Source organism: Myxocyprinus asiaticus, chromosome 13 (genome assembly GCF_019703515.2).
Source record: "Myxocyprinus asiaticus isolate MX2 ecotype Aquarium Trade chromosome 13, UBuf_Myxa_2, whole genome shotgun sequence".
NCBI classification, from domain to species: domain Eukaryota; kingdom Metazoa; phylum Chordata; class Actinopteri; order Cypriniformes; family Catostomidae; genus Myxocyprinus; species Myxocyprinus asiaticus.
In genome coordinates, this window is record NC_059356.1 from 33,485,614 (window position 1) to 33,508,414 (window position 22,801).

The 22,801-nt window shown below is 43.7% G+C and overlaps 1 protein-coding gene across 1 annotated transcript in view; it reads right to left on the bottom strand.

Annotated features, from left to right (window-relative positions):
* LOC127450085 (glutamate receptor ionotropic, NMDA 2A-like) overlaps nt 1–22,801 on the bottom strand; it is a 264,291-nt gene that overhangs the window by 102,338 nt on the left and 139,152 nt on the right. The window lies entirely within an intron of this gene.

Sequence of the window (22,801 nt, forward strand, 5' to 3'; positions counted from 1 at the left end):
TTTGAACCAGATTACCAGTTATGTGCTTTAGCCCACTACGCCACTAATAAATTCTATAATTTAACTACAGTTAAAGTATACAACCTTATTGTAAAGTGTTAACAAAATTTCAGTTTGTTGTATAGCCTGTATCAGTGCACAGACCCCCTACGGTCCCTTCATGGACCCTCAGGGTACCGTGGACCCCTGGTTAAAAACCATGGAATGGAGAATATTAGAGACATGGTTTGCATGTGGAAATTGGGGCATATGTGAACTGCCCCACTCTGCCCTGCACCAACACAGCATCCTGGCCCAACCTGATGCCCCCTTCCATGAACTTCTCCGTAATGCCAAAACAACCCTGGGAGGCAAGGACAAGTACCCAACCTGAGCACACTTCACCTCTCACTAATTGAAGCGCATCACACCCCTGACCCAAGCTTACACACTATGTACAGCAGCTGTGTCCAAAAGGCCTGCAAGGCTGCTCTTGGATCATCTACATAAATTATTACATAAAACTTGAGTGCAAAATTTTCATGCAGAAATCATTATTCATCAATTAGTTCACACTTACATCTAAATATAGAATCAATTCAAACTACACATTTGCAAAAATCACAGACACCCGGTGACCTTATAAACATGGAATGTGTTTATATATATATATATATATATATATTATAATTTTAGAATTTTTTCTTTTTTCTTTTTTTTTTTTTTGCTGCTTTTTCCAATGTAAACATGTGCTAGATTGACATCTTTGTTTTAGGGATGTGCCCAAAGCCGAATAATTCGGAAAGGCACGAATAATGACATATTATAAATAACGGATTAATCCAAATAATATAAAAAATATTAGTTTGACTGATAATCCAAGAAACACATGCATAAAGCAACATTGAAAAATGAACATATTCTAAACTACAACGAATTTATGAATCTGTGCAGCCAATTTTTCTAAAGTGCAAACCTTATCAATGAAAATGCACACGGTGTGATTTCAGATTGGATGGCTTGCGGTCTCTGTTAATTGTGCCCATCTGGAGCTTGTCAAGTGTAATATTAACTAAGATACATCATCATATACACTTTCCACTGCTTGAAATGTCTATGTTAATGTATCACACAATTCACACATGATTCCCATGTATTTATTTATAGACTAAACCTGAGCATGATGTTAAATTCCTGACCTGAAGTGATGATTTCACTTTCAGCTCGTCAAGCCATCTCTTAAAGTTGACCACAATTATATTCACATCAGTGATTAAGGTAATCATCTGGTTAAGACTTTATTCCGAAAAAAAGTTAAAATGCTCCATAAAGGTTTAAATGCCTCCATTTTCCAAAATTTCATGAATGAGATCTTCAGGGAATTTCTCCTAGGATACAACATCGGCCCAGCGGGAGTGGAAATGGACAAAGGGAAGGTTCAAGCAGTCCAATTTTGGCCATCTCCGACCACTATAAAGAAATTACAACGCTTCCTCAGATTCGGTAGCTTCTACCACCGGTTCATCATCATACAGCACCCTCACATCGCTCCTCCGTTCGAAGCCCAAATCCCTGTCCTGGTCAGTACCTGCAGCCGCCGCCTTCCAACGGCTCAAGAAAGCCTTCACTTCTGCTCCCATTCTCGTACACCCCAATCCTGAATTACCTTTCGTGGTCGAAGTTGACACCTCCACCACCGGCATCGGAGCAGTCCCCTCCCAGCGACAGGGGAGTCCCACCAAACTGCACCCCTGTGCCTTCTTTTCCCGCAAGCTATCCCCGGCGGAGCAGAACTACGACATCGGCAACTGGGAGCTCTTAGCCAACAAGCTGGCACTAGAGGAATGGCACCACTGGTTGGAGGGTTCTTGTCACCCCTTTCAGGTCATTACTGACCTTCGTAACCTGGAGTACCTAAGAGATGCGCGACTGCTGAACCCCCGCCAGGCCCGGTGGGCACTATTCTTCACCAGGTTCCATTTCCGCGTCACATATCGTCCAGGGTCCAAGAAAACCAAGGCTGACGCTCTCTCCCGACTACACACTCCTGATCCAGTCACCACTACTCCTGAGAACATCCTGCCCTCCTACCTCATAATCAGCCCCATCCATTGGATCCTAAACGACCAGATTTCTGAGGCCACCATCACCAAACCCGCTCCACTGGGGTGCCCGGAAGGACTTACCTACATTTCCACACCCCTCCGCCAACAACTAATGGAAGAGTCCATTTCTCCTTGGGAACGGGACATCCAGGAGTCTACCAGACCCTCTCGCTTTTTAAGGACTGTTATTGGTGGCCCAGAATGTCTCAGGAGGTCCAACATTTCGTCCAGTCCTGCTCCGAGTGCACCATCTCAAAGTCCCCCGTCATCTTCCTTCTGGCAAACTGGTACCTCTACCCATCCCACACAGACCCTGGTCACACCTAGGAGTGGATTTCATCACTGACCTCCCTTCTTCTGAGGGCTTCACATGTGTGCTAGTTGCTGTGACCGGTTTTCCAAGGCATGTCATCTGGTCCCCATGAAGGCCCTTCCCACTGCTTTGGAGACCGCAGAATCCCTGTTCCATCACATCTTTCTAAACTTCGGCCTACCGGAGGACAACGTATCGGATCGCGGCCCCCAATTTACATCTAGAGTATGGAAGGCCTTTTTCTCCCTCCTAGGCATGTCAGTAAGCCTCTCCTCTGGGTATCACCCCCAGACAAACGGACAGACTGAATGAAAGATTCAGATCGGATGCTTCCTTAGAACCTACTGCCACCACAACCAGCACAGCTGGAACCGGTACCTCCCTTGGGCAGAATATGCCCAAAACTCCCTACGTCAATCCACTATTGGCCTAACTCCCTTACAGTGTGTGCTCTGGTCAGGGGAACCTTCCGACTTACCAGCCATCGACCACTGGTTCTCGGAGAGTGAGAGGGTCTGGGATGCCGCCCATGTACACCTTCAAAGAGCTGTCCAATGCAACAAGGATCAAGCGGATGCTCGGCGTTCCACTCCACCGCCTTACCAACCAGGACAGAAAGTATGGCTCTCCACACAGGACATCAGACTCTGACTATCTAAGTCCCCGATACATAAGACCCTTCACAATTTCTCACCACATAAACCCAATCACATACCGTCTACAACTCCCCACACATTACCGTATCTCACCTACCTTCCACGTATCCCTCCTGAAGCCTTATCACTCATCTCAATCCTCCTCTCCCCCTAGGTCCGGTGAGGTTGTGGACCCCCCTCCACCGCTGCTCCTCAATGATGGCTCAGCGTACACTGTGCACGAGATCCTGGACTCTCGATGTCGAAGAGGTCGTCTCGAGTACCTCGTTGACTGGGAGGGGTACGGCCCAGAAGAAAGATCTTGGGTGGCTCGGATGACATCCTGGACCCGGCCCTGTTAACCAGTTTCCACGTGGACCATCCCCATTACCCTGCACCGCGTGGTCGGGCCGGCCTTGACTTCGGGAGTTCTGGGCCTCTGAAGTGGCCCGTGGAGAGGGGGGTAATGTCACATCCACATCAGATCCCCTCTCTCACTCCACACTCCGCTCCCTCTTTCCTGACTATTAATCACCCACACCTGATCCCAATTCATCTCGCATCACCTCACCGCTATAAATACTCAATCCCACCACTCCATCCTTGTCTAGTCTCCCAAAAGGAACTGACAGTCTCACCTACTCTTCGGACTTCCCTAGAGAAGCTATACTCTCTCCCGAGAATCCCGTATCCACGTTCTCCCTGAGTTCCTGCATATTCCCTCTATCTTCTGGAGTGACAACCCTCCAGTTTGCCCTCTGCAAACACACACACTACTCCTGTCAAGTTAAGTTCTCCACTCTACGCATCTCTATTGATTTACCTGTTTCTGTGTCTCCAATAAAGCTCCCGCATCTGGGTTCAATCTACCTTCTGTGTCTGATAATATTCCTCATTTAAAATGAAGAAACGGAAACTTGCTCTGTCTTTTTTCTTCTTCTTTAAACTGTGCTAATTTTGAGAATGTTAAGTGTTCTTGAGCTCTAAAAAGTCGCTGAATAAATCTAACATTATTAGTATTATTATTATAAATATTATTATTTAATTAAATATCGTAAAAATTCCTGACAAACTTATGGGACTTTCACCTGTTTGTAGGCTCTATTGATTCATTATATTTATTTTAATGCTTCAATTTGTATTTATTATTCACTGCTAAATGTGTGCTTGACATTTCACATTTTGCTTAACACCACTTGACTCCAGAATATTGTTGTTATACATTAACAGACGAATGAAAGTTCTGTTTCAGGCAGATATTAATATCAGAAATACCATGAAGAAACCAAATTTAAAAACATATTCTACAGTTAATGTAGGCAACAAATTCAGCTTCATCTGGTAAGATTTTTTTTATTATTATAATTTAAATAATAATTGAATAATAATAATACTTATTATTATTATTAGGCTATTATTATGAAAAGGCATATACAAAGCATATTTTATTAATAGAAACTATAAATGTTAGAGTAACATTTAAAAATCTGCATTTCATTTAGTTTTAATGCACTTTCAGTTTAAGCCGTGCCCACACCCAGTTCTATACGAATACAGAGACAGATACAGATAATTTTGTCATATGAACAAATACAGATACAGATAATGGCTTCGCTGCACATCCCTACTTTGTACGTTGCACTACATCTTGCTGTTTTATGTCCAGCAACTCACATTTTTAGCCTCTGTGCCAGTTTAAAAAGAACTTCAGTTTCTGAAAACGTGTTTAGACACCAGTGTTCTGTTATATTTGCTGTGCTGTGTTGTGCTTTTCTTAGATCAAGAACATGTTCAGTCTGAACTATCCCTTACATATTTCATATTACATGTTATACTGTAGTTCGGTCAAGGATAGGTTCTGCATAAAAATGCAGCAAATAATATAGGGCCTATAAAAGGGCTTTATTGTGTTTCAACTGGTTTTGAGAATGGCACATTTTCTTGCTGTGAATGCTCTCTGCAGAGAATTCATCTTTAGAGAGCTTAGAGATACTTTTCAGAAAATTACGAATGGCTTTACAGGTAAGGTTGTGCAGAAAGTCCTTATATAGAGATGGTGAATTATGCAAATTACCAACTGCGGACACATTTAGAATAATCCAGATTCCCTCATTTAGAATAATCCAGATTCATCAACATTAGAATGAGGCTGGTAACAAATGTACTATATGTGCATACCTGTTGTGAATCAAGCGGCAATTCTGCATGAGAATCTTTTCTGTGCACAAAAAAGTGAGAAAACTTATACACAATTATTACTGAATGAGACCCAAAGTCATAAGAGAGCATTATATGTGTGCGACAATGCCAGAACAGATGGGGCAGTAGAGGTCTGTTCACCTGGGGCTCTGGGAGACACTACACGCTGCACAGAACCAAGGCTGGCAGAATGAGTGCATGTGTAAACCTGTGGTACTAAGTGCATCTGATACAAAGTGGGGCACAGCAAGCCATTTAAGAGAAAATATGGTCCTGACAGCACAGGAAAAGGAAGTGACTGATATGTGTGTGTGTGTGTGTGTGTGTGTGTGTGTGTGTCCCCTCTCTCCTCTCCCCTTGAGGACACATTCAGGTCAATTAAAGTCCTTCCAGCCAAAGTTTTTTTTAAAATAAAACATGACCCGAACATGCTCTCTTTTGCCAGACTTGCGTAAAAACTGGATTTCGGCACTCTACACCTGCACTTTAAGTCAATGCCCATACACATTTAAAACCATCTTCATGCTTCTGGTTGACACTCTCTACCTACTTTAACTCATCAAGTGTACAAGATCTTTCTTTCCACCGTACACTCAGTAAATTGTGCGCTCTGTCAGTTTCTCTATTTTACTATACTGTCCTTTACTGCTGTCTGAAAAAGTGAGTCTAAAAATCATCTCTCACTTTTCTCTGTGTGAACTTTCAACATCTATAGATTATACAGTATGTGTGTGTGTGTACACTGTAAAAAGTTATAACCTGCAATTGTTACCGTAGGGAGTTTTGTTGGTGTAACCTAATGTATTCAGGTTGATTCGGTCATATTAAATCATATTTTTAACTTCAATAAAATCAGCACCTTTGCAAACTGCCATCTTAATCATAGGCAGAATGGCGAGGCAGCTATTTAAACGCAGATGCTTATCATTCTGATATTGCTTTCACACTGAATGTGCTTTAACACCTTGTCATGGCCATATAAAGCAACTACACTGGTTCTACAGGGGCTTGCATTTTCTCTCACTTTGAAGAATGGGTACCAAGGAGGTCTATAATAGCTTGAGAAAGCTGTACGCTAACATCTCCATTCATCTGAATGGCAGTTTCTCGGCTGGGGCAGAAAGTATGTGGTTTGAAATATGCCATATTTGCTCATCGACACGCAGTTTTGGGCACAGAAGTTTTGGAGCTAATCCCCTGAGTCATAAATACCATGTGACTAATCATTCTGGAGCAGCAGGAAAATTATTTCATCACACTGATTGGCTGACAGTTAACAAGAATGCGCACAGTCCCAAGCCCTTTACTATTGACTATCCTGAGCTGTGTGAAAAGTAGCAGACAGGGAAAAACATAAATCCATGTAATGCTTTTAAGAGCCCTCCAATAACTACTATCTACTGTAATATAATGAACTATTTGTGATATATATGTTGTGTGACCGGCCTTCGTTTAGCTCTGCGTTGTGTGGATAAATGAACAAGACCGGGCAACAGGAATTACTCAGGCCAGATTTTATTCTGCATGAATAAAGAAACAAATTAATCAACCTGTGGCCTTCTCTCACAACTGGAACACCAGCCTCTCTTCAGTCGCGCTTACCGCGAACTGAACACATTTTACACTTTTCATGTAAATCAAAATCAATTGTGTTCAACATATTTCATAAAAAAATAGAAAAATAAAACTAAATAAAATAAAGCATTTTACATAAATTCAAAACAATATTATCAGAAGCATGAAAGAGAACATACCTGCATGAATAAAGAAACAAATTAATCAATCTGTGGCCTTCTCTCACAACTGGAACACCAGCCTGTCCGTGAAAAGCATTATTTTAGCCACAGAGCTTGCACACTCATGCTTAATGAACTCTCTCCAAAAATACATGCTCCATATCAGTCACACAAACTTCATACATGTTTGAATAAGATTAAAGTGAATTTAAGAACAAAATTACATGTCTTATTACAATAAAAAAAACCCATATCAAACTTTTTAGACGGAGCTTCAGCACAACTAACCTCTCTTCAGTCGCGCTTACCGCGAACTGAAGGAGAGCAACCGGAACCGGAACATAAGTCTTAAAGGAGCCACGCGCCATTTTTAACAATACTGAAAAAGTACCATATAACCATAGAAACATGACATCTCAAATAAAAGAAATCAATATTAAAAGAATTTCCAGAATACAAAATAATTATATAAATATAACAAATGATAATAACAAAAAGAGAGATTTTGTGTGAAATTAATAAATAAATATAACACCTGTTACATTCACCTCCCCTAATTTCACCAAAATTCTACATGAGTAACGAGAATTTCCTAAAGAATCACAATGCAAAAATACCATAGTTACAGCAATGAAAGCTATCTGTCTTGACAGATACAGAGAAATTTAAGGGTGATCAAGCCTCAAAACCTCTTAGTAAAGTATGTTGCCAAATACACCATACCACACTTAACCTTTGCAACAAATCCTCACTCACATTATTCTTATATCACTTAATGAAAAATTGATCCCAAAAAGAAAAAGAAATAGAAAGTAAACTTCCTACGCAATCACGAAATTTAGAATAGGCTTAAAAGGGACTGTGACTTTTTCTGGAATCTGTTTGACAAGTTTGCCATTTTAAATGGCTTTTGGGCCATAGTCTCAATCAAACGGTTGACTTTTTTTACTACTCTACCAGCCCGTGTTGTAATTGTGCCTTGTTCAGGACCTGGCATTGACGCATCATCACAGACAGGTAAATCAGAGTCAGTAATACCTGAATTGGTCAAATCAGATGTTGCCAATGATGCATTGTCACAATCAGAATTTCCTGTGTTCAATGTTTTATCAGGGAGCATCTGGTTTTGACTGTCTTGACCAGAATTAACACAGTAAGTGTCATCACCTTCATCTTCCTCCTGTTCCATTTGTACATCAAAAGGTTTTGAACTCTTTGAAACATCCTCATTTAATACTAATGAATGTGTTTTGTTTTCAGGATCTTCATCCTCCAAGGAATCAGTGGAATTTGTTGATCGGCTCTCACACTCAAAATCATTTGAGCAATCGGCAACCGTTGATCCACATGTTTCATCCTCAGGACATATCACTGGTAAGAAACTAATGTCTAAGAGCATGTTCCGATGTACCACTTTAGTGTGCCCTTTGTCATCCTTCACTTTGTATATGTGTGTCTGGGGATCATTATCCACAATGGTGTACACAGTAGGTTCCCATCTATCTGCCAACTTCCTTTTTCCTCTTTCTCCTTTATTGGCAATGAGCACTCTATCTCCATTGCTCAAATGTACTCCCTTGATCTTGCGGTTATAAATCTTGGTCTGTTTCCTCTGTTCTTGTACAGCATGTTTTTGAGCAATTTCAGCTGCTTCGTGAAGGTGAGACATTAAAGTTGCAACATAGCTGCTATAATCAACAATCACCGGATCCTTCGATACTTGCTTGAACATTATGTCCACAGGTAATCGTGGGACACGTCCAAACATGAGTTGGAAAGGTGCGTAACCAGTCGTCTCATGTATTGTTGAGTTGTAAGCGAAGGTCAGAGTCTGAATTTGTTGTGGCCACTTATCCTTAGATCTCAGGGGCAAGGAGCGAAGCATATTTCCTAATGTTCGGTTGAACCGCTCTGTGATGCCATTTCCCATAGGATGATAGGCAGTTGTACGAGATTTGGAAACCCCAGAAAGTGCTAGCAATTCAGCAATAAGCTCACTCTCAAAATTTGTGCCTTGATCCGTATGGATCCGCTCAGGGAACCCATACACGCAGAACACATGATCCCATAACTTTCGAGCAACTTGCTTTGCCGTTTGGTTAATGCAAGGAAAGGCATGAGCGAGTTTAGTGAAATGATCTGTCAAGACCAACACATCCACTGAACGCTGCTTGTTATCCTCTGCACTCCAAAAGTCAAGACAAACCAACTCCATAGGTGCAGAAGTTTGAATACTTTCCAATGGAGCTCGAGCAGCTGGCTCAGGTGTTTTTGCCAGAATACACCTCTTGCAACACTTCACATATTCTCTGATCTCGCTCTCCATCTTGGGCCAGAAGAAGCGCTGTCTTGCCAAATGAACTGTTCTAGCCTGTCCTTGGTGACCGGCAAGATCGTGAAGACCGTGTAGAACTTTTTCTACCATGCTATGAGGCAGAACATACTGATGTCTTCTCTGTCTGCTTATTGGGTCCTTAGTTAACCTGTACAGAATCCCATCACACACTTTTAGGTGATCCCATTGCTTGACAAGGGCTAAAGCTCTGTAGTCGAGCTTTTCTTTCTCTCTTCTTGAAGGGCGTCTTTTACGAAGTACAAAAGGGAGAACCTTGGAAATGGTAAGGTCGAGCTCTTGACTTCTTTCCAACTCATCATGAGAGAACATGGGTAGAGGCTGTTCACCTTGGCTAGTAGCTGCAATCTGCTGAACTAACTGCACCAGCTGAACTGCTCGCGTCACTGTCGCCATTTCCCAGTCATCTTGGACATGGCAAAGTGTCTTGACGGTTACTGGATCACATGACTGCACATGACAACTTGACTGACATCCAAGCTGATCACTCATCTTGTGACACTCAACCTTCAGACGAAACACATCCTGTATTCCTTCTTCTCCTACAGCATCAACTTCGTTAAGTAAGCGGTTGTAACTCTCATTCATGAGCCTATGACTAATTGACCTTGCAAATGGATCTCTGCTTAAGGTATCAGCCACAATGTTCTTGACTCCTGCAATATGTTTTATGTCAAAAGAATAAGAGGCTAATTTTGAAACCCACCTTTGTTCACAGGCATCGAGTTTTGGCTTAGTCATAATGTGTGTAAGTGGATTGTTGTCAGTCCAAACTGTGAAGCTGTGCCCCTTGAGCCAGTGGCTGAACTTTTCGCACACACTCCATTTCAAAGCCAAAAACTCAAGCCTGTGCGCAGGGTACTTCCTCTGTGACACGGTTAGGGTCTTGCTGGCGAAGGCAATAGGCCGAGCTATTTCTTCCCCTGCTGGAACTTGGGATAGCACAGCACCTAACCCATCTAAAGATGCGTCAATTGAGAGAATCAAAGGCCTAGAGAAATCAGGATGTGCTAGCACAGCACAGTTCGACAACCTCTCCTTGAGTGTATTGAAAGCAATGTCACAGTCCTCCGTCCAATCACTTGGATTCAGCTTTCTGAATGTGCCAACAGGCTTCCTAACTTTCTCTTTACCTCGTCTCTTCTGACCCGCAGTTAGAGCAAAGAGAGGCTTGGCGATCGAAGAACAATTATGGATGAAGTGTTGATAGTAGAAAATCATTCCTAGAAATGACTTGATTCTTCGCGCTGATGGAGTGCAACCATCTTCCTCCATAAGTTGCAACTTGGACATTTTGGATATAACATCCACCTTCGTGAAGTCCACTGAGATGCCATGGCCAGAAATAATATGACCCAAGAATCTCACTGAATCACGCAAGAAATGACATTTTTTGGGACTCAGTTTCAGGTGATATAACCTAAGCCGCTGAAAAACCATTTCCAACCTGCTTAAAGCCTCTTGCTCCGTGGGTGCAAACACAAGTAAATCATCCAAATAGCAGAGCAGACTGCTAAAGTTCATATCCCCAAAAATGCTAAGCATCATCCGCATGAACGAAGCTGGGCTGTTGCACAAGCCTTGTGGCATGCGGTTATACTCATGTAGTCCCATAGGAGTAATGAACGCGGTGTATTTTTTGTCTTGTTCATGCATAGGCAAATTGTAGAATCCGGAGGTTAAGTCCAAGGTGCTGAAGTAATTGTTACCTCCTAAAGCAGCGAGACAGTCGGACTGATGAGGGAGTGGGTGAGCATCCTTGAGTGTCCTCGCATTAAGCCACCTGAAGTCCGTACAGATGCGGAGGCTTCCATCCTTTTTCCACACAAGCACCAAAGGCGATGCATATTCGCTTACCGATTTTCTAATTATCCCTTGCTCCTCCATCTCAGTTAACACCTGACGCAGCTTCTGGTAATGAGCAGGAGGGATCCTCCGATATGGCAACCGGAAAGGCCTCTCATCTGTAAGTCGGATACGGTGTTCAAACTCCTTAGCCTCACCACAGTCTAAGGGATGCTTTGAAAACACATCATTGTAATTCACCAATAACTGTACAAGTTTCTCTTTGGATGCATCAGTAACTTTGCAGAGATCAATGTCAATTTCACTTAACCCAACATCTTGCAGTCTCAAATTTGAAGTATAATTTGGAGAAGCTTGCATCTCTGAACTAACCTCCTTTATCTTTCCAGTGCCCTGCAAAACTGGGAAATCTTCAACAGCCAAACAAGGTGAAACATCTGCCAATTTCCGATTCTTTCTTAGCGTGACAGGTTGGTCTGACAAATTGGTTATTTTCATAGGTACCCACCTATCACCCCACATAGATGTTATCACACGAGCTACCATGATGTTTCTTGGCATAGTCTTGGAGGTAGTTGGTTCAACAAGAATGGTACTCCCGAGGGACAATAAAGTGTCGCTGGGCAGTCTTCCCCACACTAAATGTTCTTGTCTAGCAGCAAGAGTGACAGCATGATGAAGCTTTATTGTTCCGATTTTGCTAGGGATCTCATCATGTCGCCAGCGAGTGAGATTTGACATCACATCCAAAAAGTGTTCACCATCCGGTGATAACTGTGTAGCGCTTTGCGATATGAAGTCCCAATACTCATCTGTGTTCTTCATTTGATTCACAATATGCTTGATCAAGTTGGTGCCAAGAATTAAATCATCATGTTGTCCTGGAACAACAAGAATTGGAACTCGACAGCTGATGCCATACACTTTCATACTAACTTCGTACAAACATTTTGGCTGTGCGGTCTTACCCCCAACACCGACAAGAATGATATTCTCAGGTAGTGATCTTTTGTCCAAGACAACATTTTCAGCCAACAACTTTTGTTCAGCTGTCTCACTAAGAGTACAAGACATAGAACCAGTGTCAAGCATTCCTCTCATGTGGAACTGGTCATTTACAATCACAGAAGTATAGAAAAGATCATCAAAAGCCTTTATTTTCTGCATGTTTTGTGCGTATATCACGCAAGTACCATCAGATGCTGTATGACATGCATTCTCATACTGCTGTTCCAGATCACTTATGAGGGTTTGATCCTCACCCACACATCCCCTCTCCAAATGTGGGTCTAATGGTTTAAAGGACCAGCTCCTCGTGGCGAGTAGTTTACCTCCAGACTGTCATGACTACTCCACTTCGGACACTCTCTTTTTCTGTGTCCATGTTCAAAACAAAACAAGCATAAACCATCTCTTCTACAATGTGCAACTGTAGAATGGTCCATGCCTCTGCACACTTTGCAAAACTTCCTGCTTGCATTCCCATGCCTAAATGAATCTACAGGTACAGAGGGGGTTTGCATGTTATGCTTCAGCACACGATCGAGCAAACTGATAAGGGACTGAGTACAGCTGTCACTTGTCTGAACTGATGGTGTAACTGACAGCCCACCTTGACCTGCTGATACTTTCGGCACATTCCCAGATGTTCCATCATCTAAATTTGACATTTGGGCATTGGTAGCTACAGTCTTCGTAAAGGCAGAATGGTTAGACTGTGCCTTCATTTGTGCTCTTTTCTCAGCTTGATATTCATCAAGACGTTCTTGTATTTCAGCCGCCGTCCACCTATCAGCAGACTTGAACTTCAAGATAGCAGAAAGAGATTGGTCAGGGCAATGCTTAACAAACATTTGTGTCACCTCACGGGTAGGATCTTCAATACTTCTGCCCTGTCTTCTCAAACACTCGTCAGCTACATCAACAGCTTTATTAAGCCGAATCCAATATTCCATTGCATTCTCTCCTGCTACAGGTAAAGTGCCATAGAAGTCAGCAAGCGGCATAGATGAATATGACAATTCGCTGAAGTGCTGTTTGAGTATGTCTGTGACAATCCTTGGGTTTGTTTTAGGCTTCAGTGATGGATTGCTGCGTAGTGCTATCTTGATTACATCTTTAGCTCTCCCCATTAAATTCGACATGATCTCATCGGATTGTTCAGCTAAAGGAACACCTTTCTTCCTCAAATAAACATCCATGAATTCTTCCCATTCGTGTACTGATAATTTGTCAGATCCATCCCCTCTGAAACAGGGAGGTGCCTTAACATCAGGCTTCATCACCAACTTCATACCAGTCAAATTTAGAGAAGGTGACTCCACGAGAACCTGGCTCGTCCCTATGCTCTGCGTTTGAATATCAGGACACTCATTTTTTTCACTGCTTTTTTTCAGCTGATCAGATATTGACTGCCCTATTTGTTGAGCAAGCTGTGTGATTAAACTACTTAAGTCAGTGTTACTGTAGTCTCGGTTGTCTGAAGCAGCACCTTCACACTTTTCTGATTCAGTATTATGTACTCTACCGGGGTTACGGGTAGAACAGAAATCAGGAGAACCAATATTAACTGTCCTTCTGAGTGGTGTCTGTTCAAGTTCACCAAAGATACGCCCCCTGGCAAAACCCAATTCAAACCCATCATTAGGAGAGTAACTTGTCTTCTCACTATTTTTTGACATTTTGAGTTTTACAGATCAACAAAAGTAAATTAGAACAGATAATGATCATAGCAACCAAATAATCAAACAAAATGGTATTACAAATTCAACCTTTTCTTTTTCTTTTCTCTCTTCTGTAAATATGAACTTTCAACCTTTTTTCTGAATTATGTACAGTCTAATGTCCAACCTTTTTTTTTTTTTCTTACACACAGGTACAGGCAGAATTAGGACGTTTGAATGCAGCAAACCCCAGCGACCAAGCTGACGTTGATCAAGGAGGATCCACGATGACTTGCATCAAATAAAAGTCACGGCACCAATGTGACCGGCCTTCGTTTAGCTCTGCGTTGTGTGGATAAATGAACAAGACCGGGCAACAGGAATTACTCAGGCCAGATTTTATTCTGCATGAATAAAGAAACAAATTAATCAATCTGTGGCCTTCTCTCACAACTGGAACACCAGCCTCTCTTCAGTCGCGCTTACCGCGAACTGAACACATTTTACACTTTTCATGTAAATCAAAATCAATTGTGTTCAACATATTTCATAAAAAAATAGAAAAATAAAACTAAATAAAATAAAGCATTTTACATAAATTCAAAACAATATTATCAGAAGCATGAAAGAGAACATACCTGCATGAATAAAGAAACAAATTAATCAATCTGTGGCCTTCTCTCACAACTGGAACACCAGCCTGTCCGTGAAAAGCATTATTTTAGCCACAGAGCTTGCACACTCATGCTTAATGAACTCTCTCCAAAAATACATGCTCCATATCATTCACACAAACTTCATACATGTTTGAATAAGATTAAAGTGAATTTAAGAACAAAATTACATGTCTTATTACAATAAAAAAAACCCATATCAAACTTTTTAGACGGAGCTTCAGCACAACTAACCTCTCTTCAGTCGCGCTTACCGCGAACTGAAGGAGAGCAACCGGAACCGGAACATAAGTCTTAAAGGAGCCACGCGCCATTTTTAACAATACTGAAAAAGTACCATATAACCATAGAAACATGACATCTCAAATAAAAGAAATCAATATTAAAAGAATTTCCAGAATACAAAATAATTATATAAATATAACAAATGATAATAACAAAAAGAGAGATTTTGTGTGAAATTAATAAATAAATATAACACCTGTTACAGTTGCTTGCTGGAAACTAGTATTTACACAGAATACACAGCTACTTTTGAATGATCTGCAATGGAGCCAAAGGCTTTTTGCCCAAATAAGGGTGAGGATGCAGTATCTACCAGCAGGGGCTAACTGTTCCATGCTAACAAGCCTAACTCTGTTCCCATTGAAGGGTTGAGCTTGGTCTCTTTAAGGCCCAGGCGTCAATGACATCACAACTATGCCTCCCCACAGCAGAATGATCTGTCGGCACTGGTTGTTGAAGTTCAATCTATTTCTGCCCATATTTCACCATTATAACTGTCATAAGTCTTATTTATTTTTGCCTTTGAAAGTTTCAAAGTAATAGCCGTGACTCTTCAGGACTTCCCTGGTGGTATTGCCCTCTCTGAAATGGTGCTTAGATTGTCTCCCATCTCAATAGAAGTGTTTAAAGTGCCCTTTATTTCAGCAATCTATGGTTCAAGAGAGCACAACTGACAGCTACCCTTGGTCCTCAACAGGGGAAGGAGGCACAGTGGACTCTCCCCTGTTGACAGGTAATTTCAATATTTGTCACTGATATATGAAGGTTAAATTTTGCTAAGGCCCACTTTTCACAGACTCCCGTCTTAAATCTGTCATAAAGGAAACTTTTGCTTGACGACCACATATTTCACCCAGACTTCTGACACTCCATATTAACAAGAACATGAAATGCAGAAAGGGGTTCACTTGCCAAATGTTATTTTTATTTTTTTACTTCCAGGAAAAAACACTCTGCCAAATTTAAAGAAATTACATCTTATGTATACAAGGTCGATTTTTCTGCAATAACATGATTAGGCAATACAAATGCATTTTGTTCCCTATCTGTCACTCACTCGACGTTGTGTCGATGTAGTGACACTAGGGGTCAGTCTTGGGAGCCCGAGACACCTCTGGTCTTTGATAAAAGTATTTGGTATTTGCATGTCACGCCCCCGGACATACGGGTATAAAAGGAGCTTGTATGCAACCACTCATTCAGATTTTCTCTTCGGAGCCGAACGGTCATGCTCACTGAGCTGAATTCCCACGACTGTTCATTCACCTCTGCTGGATCTGATGGTGCATTTCAGCGGCTTCTCCCTCTTCTGCACTGGTGCACTGCAGAGAATGCCCCTGGGTGCTTCGGCAGAAATAAAAAGAGTATATTTCTCTAAAAGAGTATATTTCTCTAAAAGAGCGGCACACACGGAACGTCTTTATAAAGACGCATATTTTTAAAGATGCCTTTCCTTTGTGTGTTATTCCTGGTTGCGCTCGTTATCTCTCGCCTTCTGACGGTCACGATCACTGTCTTATGTGTCTGGGCACTGCTCACACGGAGACAGCATTCGTGGATGGGTCATATACTCATTGCGAGAACATGTCCATGGCAACGATGTGGTCGCGGCTTACCTTCGTAAGAAAGCAAGCCATCCCAGAGGCTCCCTGCCTCGGTTCTTCTACCCACGGGTATGAGACCAGTGCGGCTAGCACTGGGGGCGATTTGGGGACCCCAATGGAACCGCCTCCACCGGGTATCCCCCCGTGGACCTCCCATTCCCCAGCACATTCGTCTGCCCGGATCGGGCTTCCAGATGAGTCTGCCGGCTCGTCTCATGGCGAGTTCGACCTCTTATTCGGAGCCCGGGGAAGTGATGAGCTCTCGAGCGCAGCATCGGAGAGCGGACTCGTCCAGTCGGATGCGGAAGCCTCAGCTGGGCTCCTCCCTTCAACTGCGGTCACCCAGTCACAGGCTGACATGGAGATGACGACATGCTTTCCCGGGCAGCTGCGAGCGTCGGGATAGAGCCCCGCCCCCGTTCCTTTCTTCCCGGAAGTACATGAAGAGCTGACAAGGTCGTGGGAGGCACTTTTTACCTGCCCGGTCCTGATCTTTCAGCTTCCTCGCCCTCACTACCCTCGATGGTGGGCCCACCGCAGGAAGCAGACGCCACCCGTCTCGCGGCCGCCAAGAACCCACGAAAGGCTTCGAAGCGCCCCTGAGATGGGCGACCCAGGGACGATGAAACCGCTGCTCTGGAGCTGGTAAGCAGACCACTCCATCCCCCGGTCGAGGGCTGGGAGGAGAATCTTTTGTTACCTTTGCATTTAATTGCGCTGCATGCCCAAGTGGCTGCAGTACCCAAGAGTTCAGCAAGAGCAGTTTCCTTGTTCCCTGGGTCACATATCCGGTGTGCACGGCCATCATCATGACCAACTTCCAACACTCTATTTGGCAGGTTTGGCGCTCCAGCGGCGGTCTCCCCGCCCCTGAGCGCCCAGCAGTGGCACAAATCCACCCCCGATGTGACAGTCTCCACGGGTCACAAGGACAGGCCTCTTCATCCCCCATCCCAGGCTGTTCCATGGGTGGTCACAAGGAGCCAGGTAAGTACTTCGATGTCCCTGAACTCAGTACGGCCACGACATGGTGTGGCACCTCAGGCTCCGCCCAGCCGTGAGGCCCCATCCACCAGTACATCTGACGAGATTGTCCCTCCGGCCGAGATGAAGAAGGAGTTTTACAGCCCCTACTTCATTGTACCGAAAAAAGGCGGTGGGTTGCAGCCAATCTTGGACCTGCGAGTACTGAACTGGGCTTTACACAGACTCCTGTCCTAGATGCTGATGCAGAGACGCATTCTAGCGAGCGTCCAGCATCAAGATTGGTTCGCGGTGGAAGACTTGAAGGACGCGTACTTCCACGTCTCGATTCTACCTTGACACACACCCTTCCTGCGGTTTGCATTCGAGGGTCAGGCGTATCAGTAGAAGGTCCTCCCTTCCGGTCTGTCCTTGTTCCCTCGCGTCTTCACGAAGGTCGCAGAGGCAGCCCTTGCCCCGCTTAGGGAAGTGGGCATTCACATCCTCAACTATCCCGACGGTTGGCTAATCCTAGCCCACTCTTGGGATGTGTGGTGTGCACACAGGGACTTGGTGCTCTCGCACCTCAACCGACAAGGGCTTCGGGTCAACTGGGAAAAGAGCAAGCTCCTCCCGGTTCAGAGCATCTCTTTTCTCGGTTTGGAGTTGGACTCAGTCTCGTTGATGGCGCACCTCACGAACGAGCGCGCACAGTCAGTGCTGACCTGTTTGAAGGCGTTCAAAGAGAAAACAGCGGTTCCACTGAAACTCTTTCAGAGGCTCCTGGGGCATATGGCATCCTCAGCAGTGGCCACCCCGCTTGGGTTGATGCATATGAGACCGCTTCAGCACTGGCTTCAGACTCGAGTCCCGAGATGGGCATGGCGCCGCGGGACACATCGCGTGGTCATCACACCGGTCTGTCAACGCCTCTTCAGCCCTTGGACTGACCTCACGTTTCTACGGGCAAGCATTCCCCCAGAGCAGGTCTCCAGGCACGTCTTGGTCATGACAGACACTTCCAAAACGGTCTAGGGCGCTGTTTGCAATGGGCACACAGCCGCTGGCTTATGGACGGGCCCGCGGCTGCGTTGGTATATCAACTGCCTCGAGTTGCTGGCAATTCTGCTCGCCCTGCGGAGGTTCCGGCCGTTGATCCAGGGCAAGCACGTGTTAGTTCGGACAGACAACATGGCAACGGTAGCATATGTCAACCGCCAAGGTGGTCTGCGCTCTTGTTGTATGTCACAACTTGCCCGCCGTCTAATCCTCTGGAGTCAGCAGCACCTCAAGTCACTGTGAGCCACTCATGTCCCGGGCGACATCAACACTGCATCAGACGCGCTGTCACGGCAGGTTACCCTCAGGGGAGAGTGGAGACTCCACCCTCAGGTGGTCCAGCTGATCTGGAGTTGATTCGCCTCCCAAGAATCCTCCCACTGCCCGCTCTGTTACGCCCTGACCGAGGCACCTCTCGGCACCATAGCTATGGCACATCACGCCCAGGATGTGCCGCCCCTGGTAGGGCTACGGGCCCATTCTACCAGGGGTGTAGTGGCCTCCTGGGCCCTGGCCAGGGGTGCCTCTCTAACAGACATTTGCAGAGCAGCAGGCTGGGCAACACCCAACACCTTGCGAGGTTCTACAACCTCCGGGTGGAACTGGTTTCATCCCGGATAGTGGCACGCAATACAAGTGGATAAGCCCGGGATAGCCGGCCGGATGTATCGCTTGCACATAGTGCCTTTCACCTCCTCTGAGCTGAAGACATGCGCCATTAATTCCCAGTTGTTCACAAACTATGTTCCCTGGTTGACTTCCACCGAGCCCTGTGGCAGTCGAGTTTTCGGAAAGACTTGCTGCCGGCCCAGTACACGTGCTAACTAAGAGCCCTGTTCTGGGGTAGGTGCTCTGCATTCCCATGCAGTCTCCATGTTTGTAGTAACTCCTCCCCCATTGGGTAAGATCTACCATGAGACTTCTCCACATGATTGGCAAGACCATGTGAAGTATTTTCCACTTAAATATCCCCCCCTCTCTCTGGGTGAGGTGTGGTCTCCGCGGTGTCCTCCCCTTGGGAGGGAAACCCCCCGACTAGACCTGGTCATCCCAGTCGGAAAATCCCCCTTTTTTTTAGGGAGTGAAAAAAAAGAAGGGGAAAAGAGGCCATGACTGGGCTAGCCTGTCTCTATCTTTTGGGTAGTCGACTTGTCCCCAAAGGGCCATTCGACACTCATAACTATGTTGGGGGAGGTTACATGTCAGCCTGGTGCGCTGGCTACGAGGCACACAGTTGTCTGCCCGTCACACACCGCCAGTTCATGTAACACAGTTCAATCAGTTGCGGCGTTTTGTATAGGGAACCCTAGTGTCACTACATCGACACAACGTCGAGTGTGTGACAGATAGGGAACGTCATGGTTACTTGTGTAACCTCCGTTCCCTGATGGAGGGAATGAGAAGTATCCCTCCTGCCACAATGCTGAACTACCCTCTGAAATGGCCGGACCTTGTCTCGTGTCCTCAGCATAAAACCTGAATGAGTGGTTGCATACCAGCTCCTTTTATACCCGTATGTCCGGGGAGTGGCATGCAAATACCACTCGCCAATTTTCATTGGCCTTTTATCAAAGACCAGAGGTGTCTCAGGCTCCCAAGAGTGACCCCTAGTGTCACTACATCGACACAACATCTCATTCCCTCCATCAGGGAACGGAGGTTACGCAAGTAACCATGACGCTTTATCAACAAAATTATGGCAATCTTCGTTTCAGAAAAAAAAAAAAAAACTTGTCTACAACAAAGATAATTTGATGTTGGATAACAAAAATGAAAATTCTGTCATTATTTACTCACCCTCTTGTCATTCCGAATGTGAATGAGTTTCATCTATACAATTTGTGTGGTAAATTACAAGTCTTCTTAAACCATTCAAAAGCTTTGTGTGAGAAATTAACTGAAATTTAAGTCAATACAATTTCATGGACAAGAGCATTCAGCACTTCAATTTCTTCAATTTCTCCTTTATGTTCTATGGAAGAAAGAAAGTCAGACGGGTTTGGAATAACATAAGAGTGAGGAAATTATGATGGAAATTACATTTCTAGTTGAACTTTTCCTTTATATGTAAAGAAAGTTGTGCTTACAGGAAATAAAACACATTGATGTAATGATTTTTTGGGATTTATTCAAAGCACATAGTAAATGCTTTCTCACAAGACTGTACTTTCAAGGAATCTGCATCTTCTCATACATTCATATATTCATGATAGACACGCCTGAAAAATCTAGATTAAAAAAAAAAAAACTAGTCAAGGCACAAGTTATTTTATTTGCTGGCTCTAGTACAGGCAATCTCTGGCCAAGACCATCTGTGTTGAGCCTATCAGGATTAATGCACCCTAGACACCAGGGTGAACGTGTATCTCGGGCAACAGTGCTCTACAGCAAATGGGGCAATTAAACGTGTCTCCCCTTCTCCGCTCAGCACTGGCAGGTACTATGGAGGCATATGGATGAGACGGTCTCAGGACTGGCAATGTGCAAGCAGCAGGCACTAGCTCCACCCAAGAGTAAAAGGAACAAAGCAACCAGCCCATCAAGAGCACTTCACATTTGGAGAGCTCTACGAGTGCATTAGCAACGTCTACATGTAGTTCTCCCTGTCATTGTCTCAACTGGTCTCATTCGCTAACTGTGTGCCAATGGAATGTGTGTGTGTATACAGTATAAATATATATATACTATGATAAAGATGTTTGACAGACAGACAGACAGACAGACAAACAGACAGATAGGCAGGCAGGCAGGCAGATAGATAGATAGATAGATAGATAGATAGATAGATAGATAGATAGACAGACAGTGGCTTTTTCTTTGCAATTCTTCCCATAAGGCCTGCAGAGTCTTCTCTTTACTGTTGTACATGAAACTGGTGTTGAGCAGGTGGAATTCAAAGAAGCTGTCAGCTGAGGACATGTGAGGCATTTATTTCTCAAACTAGAGACTCTGATGTACTTATCCTCTTGTTTAGTTCTACATCTGGCCTTCACATCTCTTTCTGTCCTTGTTAGAGCCAGTTGTCCTTTGTCTTTGAAGACTGTAGTGTACACCTTTGTATGAAATCTTCAATTTTTTGGTGATTTCAAGCATTGTATAGCCTTCATTCCTCAAAACAATGATTGACTATGAGTTTCTAGAGAAAGCTGTTTCTTTTTTGCCATATTTGACCTAATATTAACCTTAAGACATGCCAGCCTATTGCATACTGTGGCAACTCAAAAACTAACACAAAGACAATGTTAAGCTTCATTTAACAAACCAAATAGCTTTCAACTGTGTTTGATATAATGGCAAGTGATTTTCTAGTACCAAATTAGCAATTTAGATAAGGTGTTGGAGTGATGGCTGCTGGAAATGGGGCCTGTCTAGATTTGATCAAAATTTACTTTTTTCAAATAGTGATGGTCCTTTTTTTTTACATCAGTAATGTCCTGACTATACTTTGTGATCAGTTGAATGACACTTTGGTGAATTAAAGTACAAATTTCCTTCCGAAACAGCAAAATCTGTCCATTATTCCAAACTTTTGGTTGCCAGTGTACTTTTTGTGCATACACACCTGTTGTGAAACAGCTGAAAATTTTGCATGAGAACCTTCTCTGTGCACCTAAGTAAGAAAACTTGTATGTGATTATTATTAGTGAATGAGATCTGTTCTATTTGTCTCTCGCTCTGGCTCTCTCCGGCTCTCACAGAATGCTGTGTAAAACATTATTCATTAAAAGCACAGAAGCTATGCACTGTCCCTGGAGAGGTGGAGAAGTGCACCAGTACCCACCTCTGGGTGTTTAAGCAACTTTGTGCACCACTTCCCAAAAATGCCTCTACGCCCCCATCCAGGTCCCCTGCCTGGCGCCCTACCATATTCTACCATTAACTTACTGTATAGTGCTGCTCATGCTGAGAAATATATTAGAGGAATGTAACAATAAATTTTGCATACGCCAGACCCATGCCTCTCACACAGACCTCCTGGGTGGCTTTTTTCCACCCCCTTCTGTCCCTTTTCCACTCGACTGACTGAAAACTGTGTTTTCCACATAAAAGGCTCTCATGCATTTGCCTCAACTTTTAATATTGAGTGCAGAAACATGATGGACAAGATGCAGACAGAATACACTAACATCAGGGTTCCTAAAGTCATGAGAATATCAGAGAGTATTAAAATTGTGATTTCCATGCCTGGAAAAGTCATGGAAATCCATAAAACCATAGTTCACCCAAAAATGTAAGTCCTGTCATCATTACAGAAGGCTAACTAAGGCTAACATTCTGCTTAACATCTCCTTTTGGGTGAATTCCTAGTGACTATATATTTTTTCATTTTATGTTCAGGCTAGATATTAATGTTCCAAACAATCCTTTAGAGGTTGATCGATAGTGGATTTTGCAGATACCTATAACTAAGGAGGTGGGAAACCAAT